The sequence below is a fragment of the Megascapheus bottae genome, chromosome 5 (assembly GCF_031878675.1).
Source record: "Megascapheus bottae isolate mThoBot1 chromosome 5, mThoBot2.hap1, whole genome shotgun sequence".
In the NCBI taxonomy this organism is placed as follows: domain Eukaryota; kingdom Metazoa; phylum Chordata; class Mammalia; order Rodentia; family Geomyidae; genus Megascapheus; species Megascapheus bottae.
The window spans coordinates 14,632,984-14,651,416 of NC_143513.1; positions in this window are offsets into that span (position 1 = coordinate 14,632,984).

Here is an 18,433-nt window from a genome sequence, read left to right on the forward strand (position 1 = left end):
GTCCTTTGAAAATATAGATGTGTGCTATCTGCTTTTTCTCTACTTTTCCCTGTGTTGTTTACCTAACAACCAGAGCTACAGTTGAATAAGCAGAGAGATAGTTGTAAACATTCTCCAGTGATTAAAGGAATGCTTGGGACAGAAAGCAGGACTTCCACAAGTGATTCATTCTGACTTTATTTTCTTTGTACACTCCTATGGCTGAGGTGGCACTAGTCACTATGGTGCAGATCTGAGTCTCTGGTATGTTCTTCAAGGTTTGAGGAAGCAATATAGAGCTGTACTCTGTCTCTGCCCCTTTTGCCCCTGCACACCGTCAGATTTTGACGCTCACCTATGGGATAAAATCACTTGCAACTCCACTCCTGAACCTAGCAACTAGCTTTCCAAATTGATCCTTCGAAGAAGTGGCCAAGGCAGCTATTAAACTGTTCACTGCAAAGACTATTAACCAAGCAGCCCGCCAGCTGCCCTCATGCCAGCATTAGTTTCTCTGAACATGCCACAGACACCTTGAGGGAGATACAGAGAAACCACAGCAGCTTGTTGGCTCCTGAAGACACATCTGTTCAAACAGTGTACATTGTATGCTTTTCTCTCACTAGCTTCAGTGAACTCTAAATGAACCCACAGTCATTTTCACCTGGTCCAGAAGGGGAGGGAGCATTTCCTCTGGTAGCCCCACAGAAGGCCTGCAATTGGTGCAAATGCCATCCATTTCATAAAGGTTTCTGTGATTGGAAAAGACATCCATGCCACAAACCCTTTCTGGGCATGCTGTTTGGTGGGCTCACTTTTGGAGTTAGCCAGGAGGCTAGGAGGCCAAGAGAACTTACCTGTTCTACACCCTGGAGTTGAAACACTAGAATCAATAAAAGGCTTGAGTGCTTGCGCATGTGTGTGTGTGTGTGTGTGTGTGTGTGTGTGTGTGCACACGCGCGCGCGCAGGTTTTTCTGTTTTTGCTTTGATTTTACAACATTTAGAGAGAATGGCAGCAGTGGCACCTTAAATCCAGCAGTGACAAAGGCAGCAACAGTGATGGGAGCAAGGGCAGCAGTAAGATAGCAAGGAGAAAGCAAGGGACGAGTTTCAGACAGTGGTCAAGTGAAGCAGGAAAGCGAACAACTACAACGGAAACAAAAGTCAAAAATGAACAACCGTGGGCTCTGGTTAGTGGTAGAGCTCCTGAAAGGGCAATCTCCAGTCCCTAAGGTCCTAGAGCTGTAGGGCTGAGGGCCTGTGAAAAAGCTGCTATGCTAGATGATGTCTGCTGCTTTGCTGTTTTCAGCTACCCACTTTCAGAGCCCATTACTGCTGGAAGGCAGAGATTATAATACCTGCTCAGGGCTGGGAGTACTGGTGCATAAAACTTCTACATGAAGTGCTTAGATAGATAGAAAGGCTCAGGCTGCTAAAGCATGTATCTATAGATCCATATTCCTCAAGATCGGAGCTGTTAGCTCTAAGTCTGATCTAGCCCTTAGTCCTTAGGCACTCAAAAGCCCAGGATCCTTGCCTACTCATTATTCCACACCCTGCCCCCGCCAGTCCTGGAGCTTAAACTCAGGGCCTGAGCACTGTCCTTAGGCTTTCTCAAGGCTAGAGCCCTACCACTTGAACCACAGCACCACTTCTGGCTTTTTCTATGTATGTGGTATCAAGGAATTGAACCCCAGGCTTCATGCCTACTAGGCAAGCACTCTACCACTAGGCCAAACTTCCAGCCCTACTTATTACTCTTATATAAATAGAACAAAAGGTCCCAGCTAGCTGATGGTCTACAGTTTTAATGTAAATGATGACATTAGCTTTGCTGTTCTAGAACAAGATAACTAAGAAAGCTAACTTTAAAAAAAAAAAAGTTTACTCAGGGCCAGGATTGTGACCTAATGACAGAATGCTTACTTAGCATGGGTTCAATTCCTCTATATCACATACACAGAAAAAGCTGGAAGTGGTGCTGTGGCTCAAGTGGTAGAGCTCTAGCCTTGAGCAGAAGTACTCAAGGAAAGTGCCCAGGCCCTGAGTTCAAGGCCCAAGACTGGAAACAAAAATGTTAGTTCACAATTAAAACTGTTCAAGGGGTCAAGGCCAAGACTTGAGTTAGAGGAGAGAGCTTGGAACTACCAAAGGTAAACATTTAAATCTGCAACCTAGGTATAATTACTTACCAGGTTTTCACTTTAAATAAGACTGTCTCTCATCTTCCTTTACAAAAGACCAAAGGATTGCTTGTTACAAATTCACTTTTTCTCAGTCTATATATATTGAGAGATTTAAAGAATCATTTTATTATTACAAATTTTAGTTCTAATTGGGTTAATTTTTCTAGCGTTAATTCAAGAATAATAACCACTGTCAGTCACCCTTTTTCTCCCCAACCTCACTGTTTTAATATTATTTCTAGACATGAGTTAGGGTGTTGCTCACAAATACTAATGAACAGTTAATAGCTTACCCTTTAACTCTGTTGAAATTAGAGCCACAGAAAATAAATGATCATTTCCCCACTGATCAGACCCAGCATTTCTGTCAACATGTGATTCAAACTACTGTTTTCCCAGTGAATATTTTATATAAATGATACAGTTAACAGACTATTAATCTCTGATTTTTAATCCATGTTTATATACATAAGAAAAGGTATGCTCAGAATTGAGGTCTCTCTAAAGATAATTCAGACTAACTAATAGCACCTGACTACATTTTTCTCAGTAGTTCTTGGAAAATTAATTATCAACTATTTTAGCTGCCCACTTTGTTTAACCTGTATAGCTAGAAAGGGAAATGGTAAAATTTATTATAGGAACCAAAGTTTACTTTTGCCTTAGCTGTGTTAAAGCTAACTTTTCTTGAGAACTGCTCGGGGACAATTGCTTTTACATTGTAATTTTGTTTATTTGTAAGTATAGTATTTATATATCATATGTCATATAATAATCTTGGAAACATTCCTGGAAGCTACTGATAAAATATTTTATTATTTAGCACTGATTTTTTTGCGGGGGAGGGATCATAGGGCTTGAGCTCGGTTTGGGCGTTGTTCCTGAGCTCTTCAGCTCAAGGCTACCACCCTATCTTTGAGCTAAGGCCCACTTCCCATTTTCTAGAGGTTAATTGGAGGTAAGAGTCTCAGGTTCTTTTGTGCCCCAACTGGCTTTGAACCTTGATCCTCAGCTCTCAGCCTCCTGAGTAGCTCGGATTATAGGCATGAGCCACCACACCCTGCTTAATTCTAGATTTTTAATTGGTTCCAAAAGTGATTTCACTTAAGTATGGTCCAAATTATATATGTGTGTAATATACTATTTTATACTTCTTTGGAGATATACAAACTTGTTTTAAGAGAATGATCACCAATTACCACTAATGATGGTGGAAACAAGGGGGAGAAAAAATCATCTATTTTGTTTAATTCCTCTCATATGAACATGGGATTCCACTAAAAATGTCTTATTGTCCTAGGTTAGACTTTTCATTTGAATTCATGTATGAGCCATTTGACTTGCTTCTTCACATCTTCAGTCTATAACTGGATCAAGAGTCCTATCTCTTAGAAATCTTCTCCCTAGTTACAATGCATCAGATAAAAAACTAGTAGAAGAAGCCAGGCACTGTGGCTCATACCTGTCATCCTACCTACTCAGGAGACTGAGATCTGAAGATTGTGGTTCAAAGCCAGCCCAGTCACTAAAGAACTGAGAGACTCTTACCTCCAATTAATCACTAGAAAACAGGAAGTGGGGCTGTGGCTCAAAAGGTAGGGTGGTATCCTTGAGTTGAAGAGCTCAGGGACAATGCCCAGGCCCAGAGTTCAAGCCCCATAACCAACAAAAAAAAAAAAAAAAGAAAGAAAGAAAAAGAAAGAAAGAAACCGGTAGAAGAAACCATTCACTAATGGGAAAAGTTAGATGCAATACGAGAAGGGATCACTTAAACTTTTGCCATTTTCTGGCATTTTCCCCTGTTTAGATTCCACTGTGAGTGGAAGCCAAGAATGCTTACAAAATAACAACAGTAACTGAGGCAAAGCAATGGAAATTTTAGAACTAAAAGACAAGCTCATATCTTTCTTTGGACCACACATTAGAATCCTCTGTGAGGTTTTTATAGGTATACATACTAAACCTGAATCTCAGGAGCTTTGAAAGGCTTGTTTCAATGAATATATCCATGTTATAAATCATCATACTGATATTACATACAGATTCAACAACTTGTGAACAAAAATAAAAAACAGTGCTGTGCAGTGCACTGAGGACTGTAATCAGGGGGTATATCTGCTTTTATGTATCATGCTAAACATTTGTTGAGTGCTTATAATTATTTTTATGTATTGCATGTCAAGCCCAGTACCATATGCTTAACTGTGTAATACTGCCATGTCTCATAGATGCACTGTGAGCCAAATGTTGTTACTTCCCCCTTATTACAATGGAGAATCCAAAATCAGTGACTTGCTCAAACATATAATAATCTATAATAGCAGGTATATCAAATCTGTACTTGAATTTTGATGGTGAGAGTAATGTTTTCCTATCTGTTCTCATTACTTATAGTGATATTTTAATTTTTAATTGCTTTCTTTGAAACTAAATGGTTTATTTTTTTACATTTTTATAATATTAAACATTGCAAATAACAACTCCCCAATGAGGAATATCTCTTAGAGCAAACTTTGCTGGATGACATGGGATGTGACAAGTGAGAAAGGCCTTGAAACAATAATATGTCTTCAAAATTAAGATGTCTTTTTTATCTTGAATGATGTTTCTTACATCAGCATCCCATGACATGAATCAACTTTTTCTCCAAATAACCTAGTTATTCATTTTATTACCACATTTGTTTTATTTTCTCGTATTTTCTAATATTTGCTTCAAAACTCATCTCAACTCAGCACCACATTAAAAAGGAAACTGTCTCAAAAAATTTCTGACATAAGCCAGAAAGACTTCAATTATTCTTGAATAGAAGTATTAAATATACAAATAAAGAAATTGACCTCTCTCTTCATGATGAAATATTCCCCCTAATTGCCCAGTGTCTCAATTCTTGGTAGTCTTTGTTGTTGAACTTTGAAAGAGTGTTTTCTTTCCAATTTTTAAATACATTCAATTAGTTTTTCAAAGAGCCCTAGTTTCCTTAAGAAGGAGGCACCACTGTTTCCTTAAAAAAAAATCAAATCAAAACAAAACAAACAACCTATTTTCATTTTCTTGATGAGGGGCTCCAGAACTTACTCAGAGCCATGGCTCCACACCCAGAAAACATACTGTGAATTTCCCTCCTACAACTGAGTAATCCCACAATATGAATGAGAAGTTGTTTTATAAATGATTCTTTTTTTTTTTTTTGCCAGTCCTGGGCTTGAGCTCAGGGCCTGAGCACTGTCCTTGGACTTTCTCAAGGCTGGAACTCTACCACCTGAGCCTCAGCACCACTTCCGGCTTGTTCTATATATGTGGTACCAAGGAATTGAACCCGGGTCTTCGTGCATGCTAAGCTAGCACTTTAACCACTAGGCCAAACTCCCGGCCTATAAATAATTATTTTATTTTTTTAACTAATCTTAGAAAATGAGATAGGGGTGATATGTATGTGTAAGACTATGCATGTGCATGTATGTATATGCATTTTAGAATTTTTAAGGAAAAAATATTATGTACTTCTAAATTACATATTTTGTCATTAAAACAAAGGAAGGATTAAATGGCTTTTTTCTTATTAAAAGCTATTCACTGAGCTAGCGTCTAAAACAATGAATTTTAGTATGACAGTGTTTGAAGTTGTCATTTCTTTGTGAAAAGAGAGTTTGTACAAGTTATAGATAAGTAATTAAAGAAGAGCTCCACTAAAAGATCTGTTGTGGAAGGGAAAGTGATCCCTTTTTCATGAAAGAAAACTGTCTTTACAGTGTGGTACAGTTATAACAGCATGAATTCATAACTAATGGAAGACTGAAGCAAAATGCTTCTAAGTTTCAGAGCTTTCCCACTTCTGACTTTAAGAATTTGTGTGGTGGTCTTACAAATGCAATTATATCCACTTATTCACAGTGTTCCTACATATTTATTGACAAACATTTTGATTTTCCATTTACAGAAAGCTGAAAAATATAATTCAGAATGAAACTAATAGAAGTGAGTATGAAATATTTGTATTTCACTAGCATTTGACTTAGGCCTTCATGTTTGGAGTGTGAAGGTCTAGATTTTTCTAGATTGCTTATTATTCACTCAAGGGTTAACACCTAGAACTCAACTCTAGTTCAACCTCACTGATTCACCTACCTATCTTAACTTTTCTTCATCTAATATCTGAATAGTGTTTGTTGTCTATTGTAGATATCCAAGGAAAGAATGTATGCCCTCAAAGTTGTGTAACTCATTAGGGTACCTAAAGTAAGAAGTAAAACTTTGTTTCTGGGGCCGGGAGTTTGGCCTAGTGGTTAAAGTGCTTGCCTAGCATGCATGAAGACCCGGGTTCGATTCCTCGGTACCACATACATAGAAAAAAGCCAGAAGTGGTGCTGAGGCTCAAGTGGTAGAGCTCTAGCCTTGAGAAAGTCCAAGGACAGTGCTCAGGCCCTGAGCTCAAGCCCAAGACTGGCAAAAAAAAAAAAAAAAAAAAAAAAAAAAAAAAAACCCTTTGTTTCTTTGTTTTGCATTTGTTTTTCATGTCATCCTTTAAAATGCCAATTTTGAGTTTTGTGATCTATAATTTTTTAGTAGCGCATATAGTCTACTTACCTTCTGGAAAATGTATACTACTGGAAAATGTATGTTAGTGATAAGCATGCATGCCCAACAATGCATAGAACTAGTTCCATAATCGTTTTACATTCAGAATTGACTGAGTCTATCTGAGTAACAAGTATCTTTCTGATATCAGGTAAATTATTAAATTCCTCTCTGCCTTTATTTTGTGTAGGCCATACTGAGACCAGACCATAACTTATTTTTGTATCCCCAGAATTTTTCACAGTAGTTGACAAATGGAAGATTTTCATTAAATATATGAATAAATGAGTGAGAGTCTATTTACAGTACCATTAAAATCCTCATGAGAAAGAACAAAATGACAGAAATAATCACTAAGTGGGAAGGGCCAGATTCAACCTTGTTCCATCTCTGGCACTGTGCTTTTCATTATTTTTTGTTTCTGTTTCTGTTTTTGTTTTTTGAGCTCAGTTTCTTCTTCTGTAAATTGAGCATAAGCATATCAAATTGCTTTTAGAGTTAAATGTGTGTGAAGTATGTATATGAAACCATTTCACAAACTAAAGAAAACTATGCTGACATTTATTATTATTTCTTGTGCTTATGTTTTCTTCCAAATTGTGACTGTCTTTCTACCGCTATAGAATTCTTGTCAACCTCTAACACACAGTACTTTATCCATTGTGAGTTATATTTTAAAAAATGCTAATGAAAAAAGTGAAAAAATGCTAATGAATGGCAACCTCTATCAAGGCTGTTCTTCCTTTGCAACAAGGAAAAAAAGTGGTATTTGAGGGGTTCCAGTACCAACTTGTATGCCTCCAAGCAATTTTTATCAATAAAAAATGTAAGCATCCACCACATGCTTGATTTATACCTGTCGAGACAGTCAACCTGCCACCCACAGAAGTGCTAGGAGTTTGGCAGTTAATCAGTAAGGCAATTTTTATGCTCCATTCTCCATTGTCATATCTTTGAGCTTTTCCCATGATGGAATTCTTCAGTCATTTTGTTCCATAATGAAAGTTTTGTAAGGAGCATTTCCAGTGACTGAGAGTTCTGTATTTCCCAGGTATTCAATACCTAGTAAATTAAGGAAGTATCTCTTAAAATGAAGTATAGGTGTACTCATTTGAAATTCTGAGTTGTTTATTCAACCATTCAATTGATAGGATTCAGTGAATACTTTTCCTTAATTTTCTTTCTTTTTCCCCCTTTTTTTTTCTTTTTTCTTTTTTGGCAGTTGAGGGGCTAGAATTCCCAGCCTGGGCACTATCCCTGAGCTCTTCAGCTCAAGGCTACCACCCTACCCCTTGAGCAACAGCGCCACTTCCTCCCTAATTTTCTTAAATATGAAACAATTGAATGGATAAGAGTTTGTGTCTGAAATGGAGGTGAGTCTCAGGGGTAGAGCATGAGCCTTGAGAAAAAAGGCCAAATAAAGGCATAAGGCCTGAGTTCAAGTCCCAGTACCAACAGGCAAAAAGAAGAAAGTATGTTAAGATTATTATGTTTTCAGCTCTTTAACTCATATTATAGGTGGATCCTCCTTGTTTTAATATATGTGTAAATGAAGGCTTTGTTTTGATTAATATCCAGTATCATTTAAGCTCTTGTTTCTCTTAGGACCATAATTCATGTTTGAAGGAAAGAATTACTATTCGTTTGAATATAAATGGATCCTCTCTTAAAAAGTATGTTTTTTCTGGGCTACGTTTTTCTAAATTTATAGCCCAAACTATTTTATACTCAAACCACAGGTTATAAAATGATCTTTAAAATTCAACCTCTCAAGGTATTATTAGTTTGTCCTCTCAGAAATTGAATCATGAATTTGAAAGTGAAAAGGCAATTTTCTGTACTATTTAAATTTATTTCCTCTAAGGTGTAGATTTTACATGAAATATTTTCCTCTGAATTAGCTGATGAATATTATTAACTCTACAAGGCCTATACAAGGCCTGTTCAGAACCAAGAGGCCTAGAGTTCTATCCAGCTTCTCAGCCTCCCAGTTCAATTATTTTCTTGTCTCTCCCTGTCCACCTCCAATTGGGTTCAGCTAATAAACAGAGAATTGACCAATAAATAAGGAGTAAGGCATGAGAAGAAACAACCCTCTGGATGAAACTTAGATATTTAGATTTTAGAGTACAGACTTGATTTAAAAATCACTTTTTTTTTTCAATTTGTTGCCCCTTATCTACCCTGCCAAAAAGATTCAATTTGGCAAGATCAGTTGATTCTCCTGCAGATGTTGTAACCTGACAGCTGGCAACAACTGTAGGTCTGGTGACCAAGCAAAGAATTTTGAGAGTATGAAATAAATAGAGATGAATCTTTTTCTCATCAATCAGGATTAGATCTCCAAGAAGTTCTTTAGTCTGTTGCATATTAACAGCATGTTGTGAACATATTATGTGCTTCTAAAATTGTCTATAATTATAAAAAATGAATTTTCTGGCCATAAGTTAATTAAGGGAAAAAAGTGATGGATGAAGGCCTTGTTATTGCTTCATCACATATCCTAAGACCTCATGGGCAGATTAGGATAATTCAGCCTCTTCTCCTTTTAGATAGATGACTAAATCAGGCTCAAGAACTTAATTTAAAATCCAATTTATCAATATTTGTTTACTACAAGGCAATAGGCTTCTTTTTTCAAGTTGACAGATTTCACTGTTATTAAATACATGCAAGCATTTCTTAGATGCCAAAGAGTATAGACACAAAAAATGCTTTTGTAGTTTGGAAAAAACATGCAATCTTTGCAAGTTAGCTACCAAAAATCAATTTATAAATATGTCAAAACTATGCCTAGTCATAAGGAAGTCAAAGTACCACTTTAGCCAGATGTTTTTAATGACGCCCATTCCCATAGTGTATAACCAAATGCCTGCTGATGGATGGTTAATGCCTCTTTCAGGGGAGGGAGGTTAGAGGCTGGGTGGGAGGAAGGAAAGGAGAGAGAGAGAGAGAGAGAGAGAGAGAGAGAGAGAGAGAGAGAGAGAGAGAGAGAGAGAGAGAGAGACAGACAGAGAGACAGACAGAGAGACAGACAGAGAGACAGAGACAGAGAGACAGAGAGACAGAGACAGAGAGGATTCTAAGAGAATGAGAGTAGAACAATCATAGGCATAGGCATAGTGAGCAGAAAAAATATATGCATCTTAAAGAAAGAGTATGCAAAGAATACCACATATTGTGTTTACTGAAAAAAAAATCATGAACATCAAGCAACCAGTCTATAGCAGCCTTCTTTTTATTGTCTTTTATTGTCGAGACAATGTATAGAGGGATTACAGTTACATTCGTCAGATAGTGGAGTGCATTACTTCTCAAACATTTTTACAGCAACCTTCTTTACAGAGGGTTGTACTTCCCTATTGACAAGAGCCTTCAGTAACAAAAGGAATAACTGTTTTGTATCAACAAAGGTCTTGCAAAACAAGGGGTCTGTTATATTTTCTTGTGTGTTTTTCTCATTATAGACATTCAATATTTGCTTACTGTCTTTTCCTACTTCATTGAACTTCTTTTATTTATTTATATTTTTTGCTAGTCCTGGGCTTTGGCCCAGGGCTTGAGCACTGTCCTTGGACTTTCTCAAGGCTAGCACTCTACCACTTGAGCCTCAGCACCGGCTTTTTGCTATGTATGTGGGGTATCAAGGAATCGAACCTGGGTCTTCGTGCATGCTAGGCAAGCACTCTACCACTAGGCCAAACTCCCGGCCCCCGTGAACTTCTTGCCACTTATTTATTTGTTCTTTGGTCTCATGCTCTAAGCAATAATCTACCCATGTTCATTTTTCTTAGAGCAATAGATACTTTCTTAGATTGAAAAATGACATCAGCCCAGTTGCTGTACTTTCAAGGTATTGTAGAGTATAGATGGAATTGTAAAGTATAGATGGTCTTGTGTCCTATCTTCTGATGTGCATGAAAGTAACAGTTTGGATGCATGAGAGACTGCTATGTTTTGGAAGCATATCCTCTAACTGGGAGTTGGTGAAACATTAGGAAAATCTAGTGGGCGGTCCTTACATGACTAGATGTATGTCTGCAAAAGGAATTGTGCGGTCCTATTCCTCCATCCTCTTGCCTATTCTTTTTCCTAGAGATGAGGTGAGCAGTTTTCTCTACTACATGCTCCCTTGACATTGATACCAAGCAAGCCCACAAGATTCCCATAGTAACTGACTTGTCTGATCTTAGCCTGAAACCTCCAAAGCTATGATCCAAAAATAAAACTTTTCTTTCTATTTAATGTCTATTTAATTTATGTCAGGTATTCCATCGTCGTGGCAGTGAGATGAGAAGTGAAGCGAACATATAGATCACTTATTCTTATTGTTCTTGGAAATTGTGTGGGAATATACCAGATTTGGTTTTCTTTTCTATAACTGCTGTGCATTTGGATTGTTTCTACTTAGAAATATTTCTCATAATGCTATAAATATATGTTCACAAAACCTTAATTTCCTTTGGTGAACATATGTATACATTTCCTTGGCATATGTACACAGAAATGGAATTGTTAGGTCATAGGGTAGACATATGTTTCCCTTCAGTATCTATACCAAAAAGTTCATACTTCACCATCATTATGCAAGTGAAAATAGCATCTGTTTACTTTACTGTTGTATTGCCTCACCTGTCAAACCTAATAGGCACTCAAGAAGTATTAGATGCATAATTTCAATTGATCTATACCACCAACATCCAAATGACTTTGGCCTTCTTTTGATTTTTAATTTCCCAGTTTGCAATAAATCAAACAGACTTCTAACCTACAGTTTGGCCAAAATATTTCCTAGGTGTTACAAAAATTAAGTGACCTTCTCTGCTAAATACTCTTTTCCAGTAAAAAGAGATGGTTCATGATGAAATTAAACCCATTCCTTTGGTGATATGGTAAAATATTAACATCTTAGCACAAAAAAAAGACATTTTAGTGTTAACATTCCTACACCTCAAGGTGCAATGCAGGACATAGAGGTCTAAAGAAATCAAGCTATATGCTTGAGCTTAAGACAATATTCTTGGGTATACAGTGTGAGACCTTGTAGGTAATATACAATTCCTCAATGGAGATCTGATTGATCTTATTTAACACATAGATAAAAGAGATATAAATTTCCTTCCACCACATCAATGAGGTCATCTTTGCCCATCACAGCTGGAATTTGATGACCTGATGGAAAAGATCTGGGACTATTTGAATCTAGTAAGAATTTACACTAAACCTGAAGGCCAGTTACCAGATTATACATCTATAATGGTGTTGCCTTACTCAAGGACCACAGTGGAGGATTTTTGCATAAAATTCACAAAATTCTTATCAAGGAATTCAAATGTGCTCTAGTCTCAGGTCTGTCTGTGAAAGTCAGTAAAGATTATACATTGGAGGTTGGATCAGGTTGGGAAGAAGCGAAACCTCCCTCTTCTTAATCTGCTGGGCCAGAAGCAGCTTTCCCCATAGCCAAGCTCCTCCTCAGTTCCTTGTGGATCCAAACACTGGGGTAAATGAGGAACCCAAACTGAACACCATCTGTCTCACCTTGGTGTCACCTTCCATGTCCAACTGCATAAAGGATCTGGTAGATCTGTTGACTAGGTGCAAATATATATTCTTGGAATTCATCAATGGACATTTTTCTTGTTATTTTCTTCCTTAAAATTCAATCAGTTGATGAGTGAATCAACAAGATGTGGTATTTATACACAATGGAATTCTATGCGACCAACAGAAAGAATGACATCACCTTATTTGTAAGGAAATGGAAAGACTTGGAAAAAAATCATACTAAGTGAAATAAGCCAGACCCAAAGGAACATAGGCTCCATGGTTTCTGTCATTTGTAATAATTAGTATATGTCTAGAATTTTCCTAGAAGAGGATCACAATAACTCAAGAATTATGTACATATGGCCATATAGGATGAGGCTAAGTGATATGAAAACAAGAGGTTTATCTTTCTGGTGGTTGTTTTTAATGTACAATGTGAAGTTAATTCTTTTCTTTTTTTTCCCCTTCATGGTTTATCCCCTGTTGTTACTATATCTGATGTTAATACCTGGTGAGAGAAGAGAGAGAGAGAGAGAGAGAGAGAGAGAGAGAGAGAGAGAGAGAGAGAGAGAGAGAGAGAGAGAGAGAGAGAGATTTGAATTAGGAAAGGGGAAAATCAAGATGATGAGACAAAGAACAAAGGTTGAACCAATGTAACCATGATATTCACAAGACAATAGGTTGGAAATAAATTTTACAACTTGGGAGGAGGTAGAGGGAGAAAACGTGGGAGAAAAACATATGAAGGAGTATCAGTGTTCAAGAAGTAAAGTACTCACTGCCTTACAAATGTAACTCCAACTCCTCTATACATTACCCCTACAATAAAATAATTTTAATTCATTAAAAAAACCTTCAGGTTAAGTGGTATTTAATTTGTATAAAAAAATGAGCTTGACAAAAAATTGAATCACTCCCAAACTAATCTCCAAAGTAACAACCATCCCATTAAAAGATGGGCCAAAGACTTAAAGAGAGTCTTCTCTGAAGAAGAAACAAAAATGGCCTATAGACACATGAAGAAATCCTCAACATCTCTGGTCATAAAAGAAATGCAAATCAAAACAACTCTAAAATTCCACCTCACTCCAGTTCGGATGACCAGGATCAAGAAAACTAATAACAACAGATGCTGGAGGGGATGTGGCCAGGAGGGATCACTACTACACTGTTGGTGGGAGTGCAAATTCGTTCAACCACTATGGAAAGCAGTATGGCAGTTCCTCAAAAGACTAAACATAGAGCTTCCCTATGACCCAGCAATTCCACTACTTGGCATTTACCCAAACGTCCAGAAACAAGGACAAATCCACTAGCACAACAATGTTCACTGGAGTACTATTTACCATAGCAAAGATATGGAACCAACCTAGATGTCTCTCAGTTGATGAGTGGATCAAAAAGATGTGGTATTTGTACACAATGGAATTCTTTGCTGCTGTCAGAAAGAACAACATTGCCGCATTTGTAAGGAAATGGAAAGACTTAGAAAAAATCGTATTAAGTGAAGTAAGCTAGACTCAAGGGAACATAGGCCCAATAGTCTCCCTTATTTTTCCTAATCAGTAGAAACCTTGGGATCTCCTAGCAGAGATTTACAATATAACAAAATCTAGAGACATTAGGCCAAATAGTACGACACTAAATGTAAGGACCTTCAGGATATAGAAACAAAAGCCATATAATGAGTGACTGTTGTCCTTAAGGTACTATGTTATCACTCATCTCTTTTGCCATCCCTTGGTTATCTCATAATGTACAATTTTTCACCTTGTTATCTGATATATTTTATATGTGCTTAATTGGTTATTTGAAATTGGATAGAGAAGGGGGAAATCAAGATAAACCGGGTGGGGGGGAGCGTCGGAGGGAAATGGGGACCATGTCATGAGAAAGGGTATCAATGTTTGTGAAGTTATGCACCTTCTGTCTGGTGAATATAATGTAACCCTTCTATTAATCACAATAAAAAATTATTTAATAAAAAAATGAGCTTGAGCAAGAAAAAACTGGAAATTCTTATATTTTAATACAACATTCATTACATTACAAAAAGCTATTTATACCCAATAAATTTTCCCTTTAAATAACAATGACAACTATAAAATATTACAAGGCTTATCAAAAGATAAAAGAACTGAGTTTGAAGAGAATGGACAATCTTTAAAATCGTAGTCAGAGTAATAAGAATGTTGTAATTATTTGATCAGGAATATTTTTAACTATAATTAATATGCTAAGATGTAATATTAAAAGTAGACAGCTCGAAATAACTGTTGGGTACCGAAAGTTAAAAGAAAGCCTCAGAAAGAATCAAAAGCTAGAGAATTTAAAAACATAATAATGAAGTTTTAAAAGTTCCTGCAGTGGGTTCATTAACAGATAGGACCAAATCTCTCACTAAAGAAAGGTGAAGGCTCATATTTTAGTATTGACACAAATGAGATTCATAGAAGGGAAACAGGATCCCAGCCAATTACAAAAACTAATCCTAGGCACCCAAGCCATGGGAGTAAAATAGTAGAAAAATTCTATCCACCTGGAAAGCAATATGTCAAGAAAGCATGCCTTTTAGGCTGCATAAAAAGGCTTCTGACATGAATTTAAAACATAGCCATCTCTTACATGCAGGGGTGGAGCCAAGTTTGACACTTTCTTTGTGAAGCAGAAATTGCAGGCCAAGAAAACAGATCTGGATCCAAGAAAGCAGCCAAATCACAGACAGGTACAACACACGATTTAACAGGCTGCTTCTAACTCCCTAGAATCTCAGGCACATGACTGTAAAGAGAAAGGTTCCCATTAGAAAAATTACAGGTCTGTAAAAAAAGAATCACCATGAAGAAGGGAATCCTAGACCACGAAGCAGAAAGGGATAGACTAATGGAGAAGAGAAGAAGGGAGAAAACAATCAAGAATTCAAAGTATATCCCATAAAAGCAGAGTGAAGGAAGAAATGGATAGGAGAGGGATGGGTAAGAATGATTAAAGAGGTGACATGAATCAAGATGCACTGTATTCATAAACTGTTAAAGGACAAGTCCTTTGTACAACTACTTAAAGATGATTTTTCCCAGAAAATGATCTTTTCAAGGTGAAAAGAGAGATACTTTCTCAAAGAAAAATTAAGGGAATCTATTGTCAATAGACCTGCTCTGCAAGAAGTGTTATGTACACTAAGTCAAAAACTTGAATTTTCATAAAGCATGAAAATCCATATGAGAATGAATAAATGATAGTAAAAGAAAAATTTAACTTTCTTAATTTATCTAATAAATAACAGTTATAAGTAATAACAGAATTAATACATTTTAGTGTATGTCTGGGTTAATATAAAGTTATCAATAAATACAATGGATGACATTCATATTCAAGGAAAGATTTTGAAATATTCTGCTAATATAAGGTATGTATGTCCCCTGTGTAGAAGTATAAGGCTATTTGAAAATGGAATTGAGTAATTGTAATGGATGTTTTAATATCTTGGCAAATTATTAAGAAAAGTTTTTGTTGTTTTTAGTGGTACAAAGATTTGAACTCAAGGATTTGTGCTCTACTATTTACCTTCCTATTTACGCTTCCACTCATAGCCTGATTCCAATCATTTAGCCAAAATGAAAAAATGGAGATAGAAAAAAATGAAATTGATTTATTAAGGCTTTGCAGTTCCTAAAGTTCAAAGTAGAACTTTAAAATACTTTCAGTTCAATTAATCTTATTCCTAGCACATTTACTAATGTGCCATTTTTTATTCATCCAGAAAGGGGGTAGATCTTGTGCAACTACAAAATCTGCACTCATTGTAGGCCATCACTAAGGCCCATTAAATCTGGTTATCTTCAGTGGAAAAGAACAGATTACTATACATGAACATTAAAGTAAAAGGCTTGACTAAATTCTCTCAAAAGTCCTCAAATAAAAAGACTGTCAGTATTAATGACTCTTTATCTATTGTTGCAAAACATTTTATGAACATTATTAAAACAAGATTAGGTCCAAAAAAGAGAAGGAATCAAACAATCATAATGGCCTGACTCAACTAGCCCTAAAACCTATTTTGATGTATGAAAACCATATCAAAGAGAACATTCATCATTTAGACTTGCACAAAACCATACTTTGTTTCATTCACATTGTTGAGATTTTTCTGTTTTATTACACAATGCTTCTTTGTGTTAAGGGCAGTGTGTGTACACTCTAGTCATCTGTTTGAGCTTCAAAACCCTGCCTAGGATGCCAGCTTCAACCTCATAAAGGATTGAGTTACAGAACCAAGAAATGGAGAAGAGAATGGGGAGTTAAGACACCACACTGAGATAATGAACCTGAATGAAAGCAGGAAAACCATGGTAAGAAACAGAGAAAACACTATCTTCATAAAAACAATTTCTTTCTTTCTTTCTTTCTTTCTCTTTCTTTCTTTCTTTCTTTCTTTCTTTCTTTCTTTCTTTCTTTCTTTCTTTCTTATTTCTCCTTCCTTCCTTCCTTCCTTTCTTTCTTTCTTTCTTTCTTTCTTTCTTTCTTTCTTTCTTTCTTTCTTTCTCTTTCTTCCTTCCTTCCTTCCTTCCTTCCTTCCTTCCTTCCTTCCTTCCTTCCTTCCTTCCTTCTGTCCTTTGTTTACAAAATTCTGACACATGCTGAATCCAAGTTCTGTAGTGAATTGTTACTTTCAGCAAAACTTACCAATACTTTTTAGTTTACTATAAATAAACATCACTATTTAATACTCACAGCTAGCCAGGGCCCAAGTTCTGACTACAAAATCCATCAATGACCGGAAGGCTCTGAATCGAGGATTCCTTGTACGACTTGGGGGAACAATTCCATGGTATAAGGAATAAGAGGAAGTTCTTTTAGTCATTTGATTACCCCAGAATCTGTATTGCCTCCATCTCACAACAACCATTCACACAAGTCTCTGATCCACTTGGGATTCTGTGCTTTAGAAAACCAAGAATACTTGGTCCTTACAGCTGTAAAATATGATCTATCTCTCCTGAGATATGGTGATTTAATTAAAGAAAAATATTGTGCGTCTAACCTAGTACAAGGAAGCACTTGATTGTATGGCTTTAGTTATACGGGCATTATATGGTATAGGTACTCGTGAATACAATTATTTCTTTCATCCTAAAGTTTGATCATGAATAGAAGGTTTATATGGGTTGTTGTACTAGAAACAATTTATTTTCTGAATTATTTTATTCTTCTATGACAATGGTTTTGCCCATTGGGGAATGGTACAGAATAAGAGTGGGAAAATTAGATATAATGCCCAAGTTGTGGCTATTTCTAGTACTAAACATAATTTTTCATCTCTAGGAATAAAAATATTGGTATGTCTATTATGTGAATTCCCTTTCTCATAGAAACAAACACAAAGATCTGATATTCATACTAAATAGTCATTTACTTGATACAGTACATTTCTAAATGGTGTAAAACAATTTTACCAAGCATTTTAAGGGTAACCTGGCTTAAAAATTTTTATCATATAATTATTCTTTTTTACCATTCCTGGGCTTGGGCTGAGACATTGTCCTTGGGTTTTTTCAAGGCTAACACTCTACCACTTGAACCATAGCTCCACTTTTTTCTATGTATGTGGTTCTGAAGAATTGAACCTAGGTCTCTGTGCATGCTAGGCAAGCACTCTACCACTAAGCCTAACTCTCGGCCCCATTTTATCACATTATTTAAACCATAAGACTCTGGTGAAGCCCATGTTTACATTTCTTTTAAATATTCTCAAATAAAATGTATTGCCAAATAAATTATGTATGCTTCTCTGAAATTTAGTCATTGTTATCTACAGTAGGGTTAAACATTTCATTTCTCTTAATTATTTTATAGATGTGATCCCTATAGGTTGATCTTGATATGTTGAAAAAATACATGGCAAAGAATATAATAAATATGATCTCAAAAGAAGCTGATTTGTAATGTATAAAGACTGGTGCCATAGAAAGTTTTAATGGATAGCAGCAGTGAGCTGAAAAATAGGCTCAAAAAAAAGGCTTAGAAATACAATTCAAACGAACAGCATAATACCTTGCCAAGCATTCCAACATTGTAGAGGGCTATTATTCTCAGTTAAAATAGTCAAATCCACTGGTCTTTTTTTTCTCTGTATTTTTCTTAG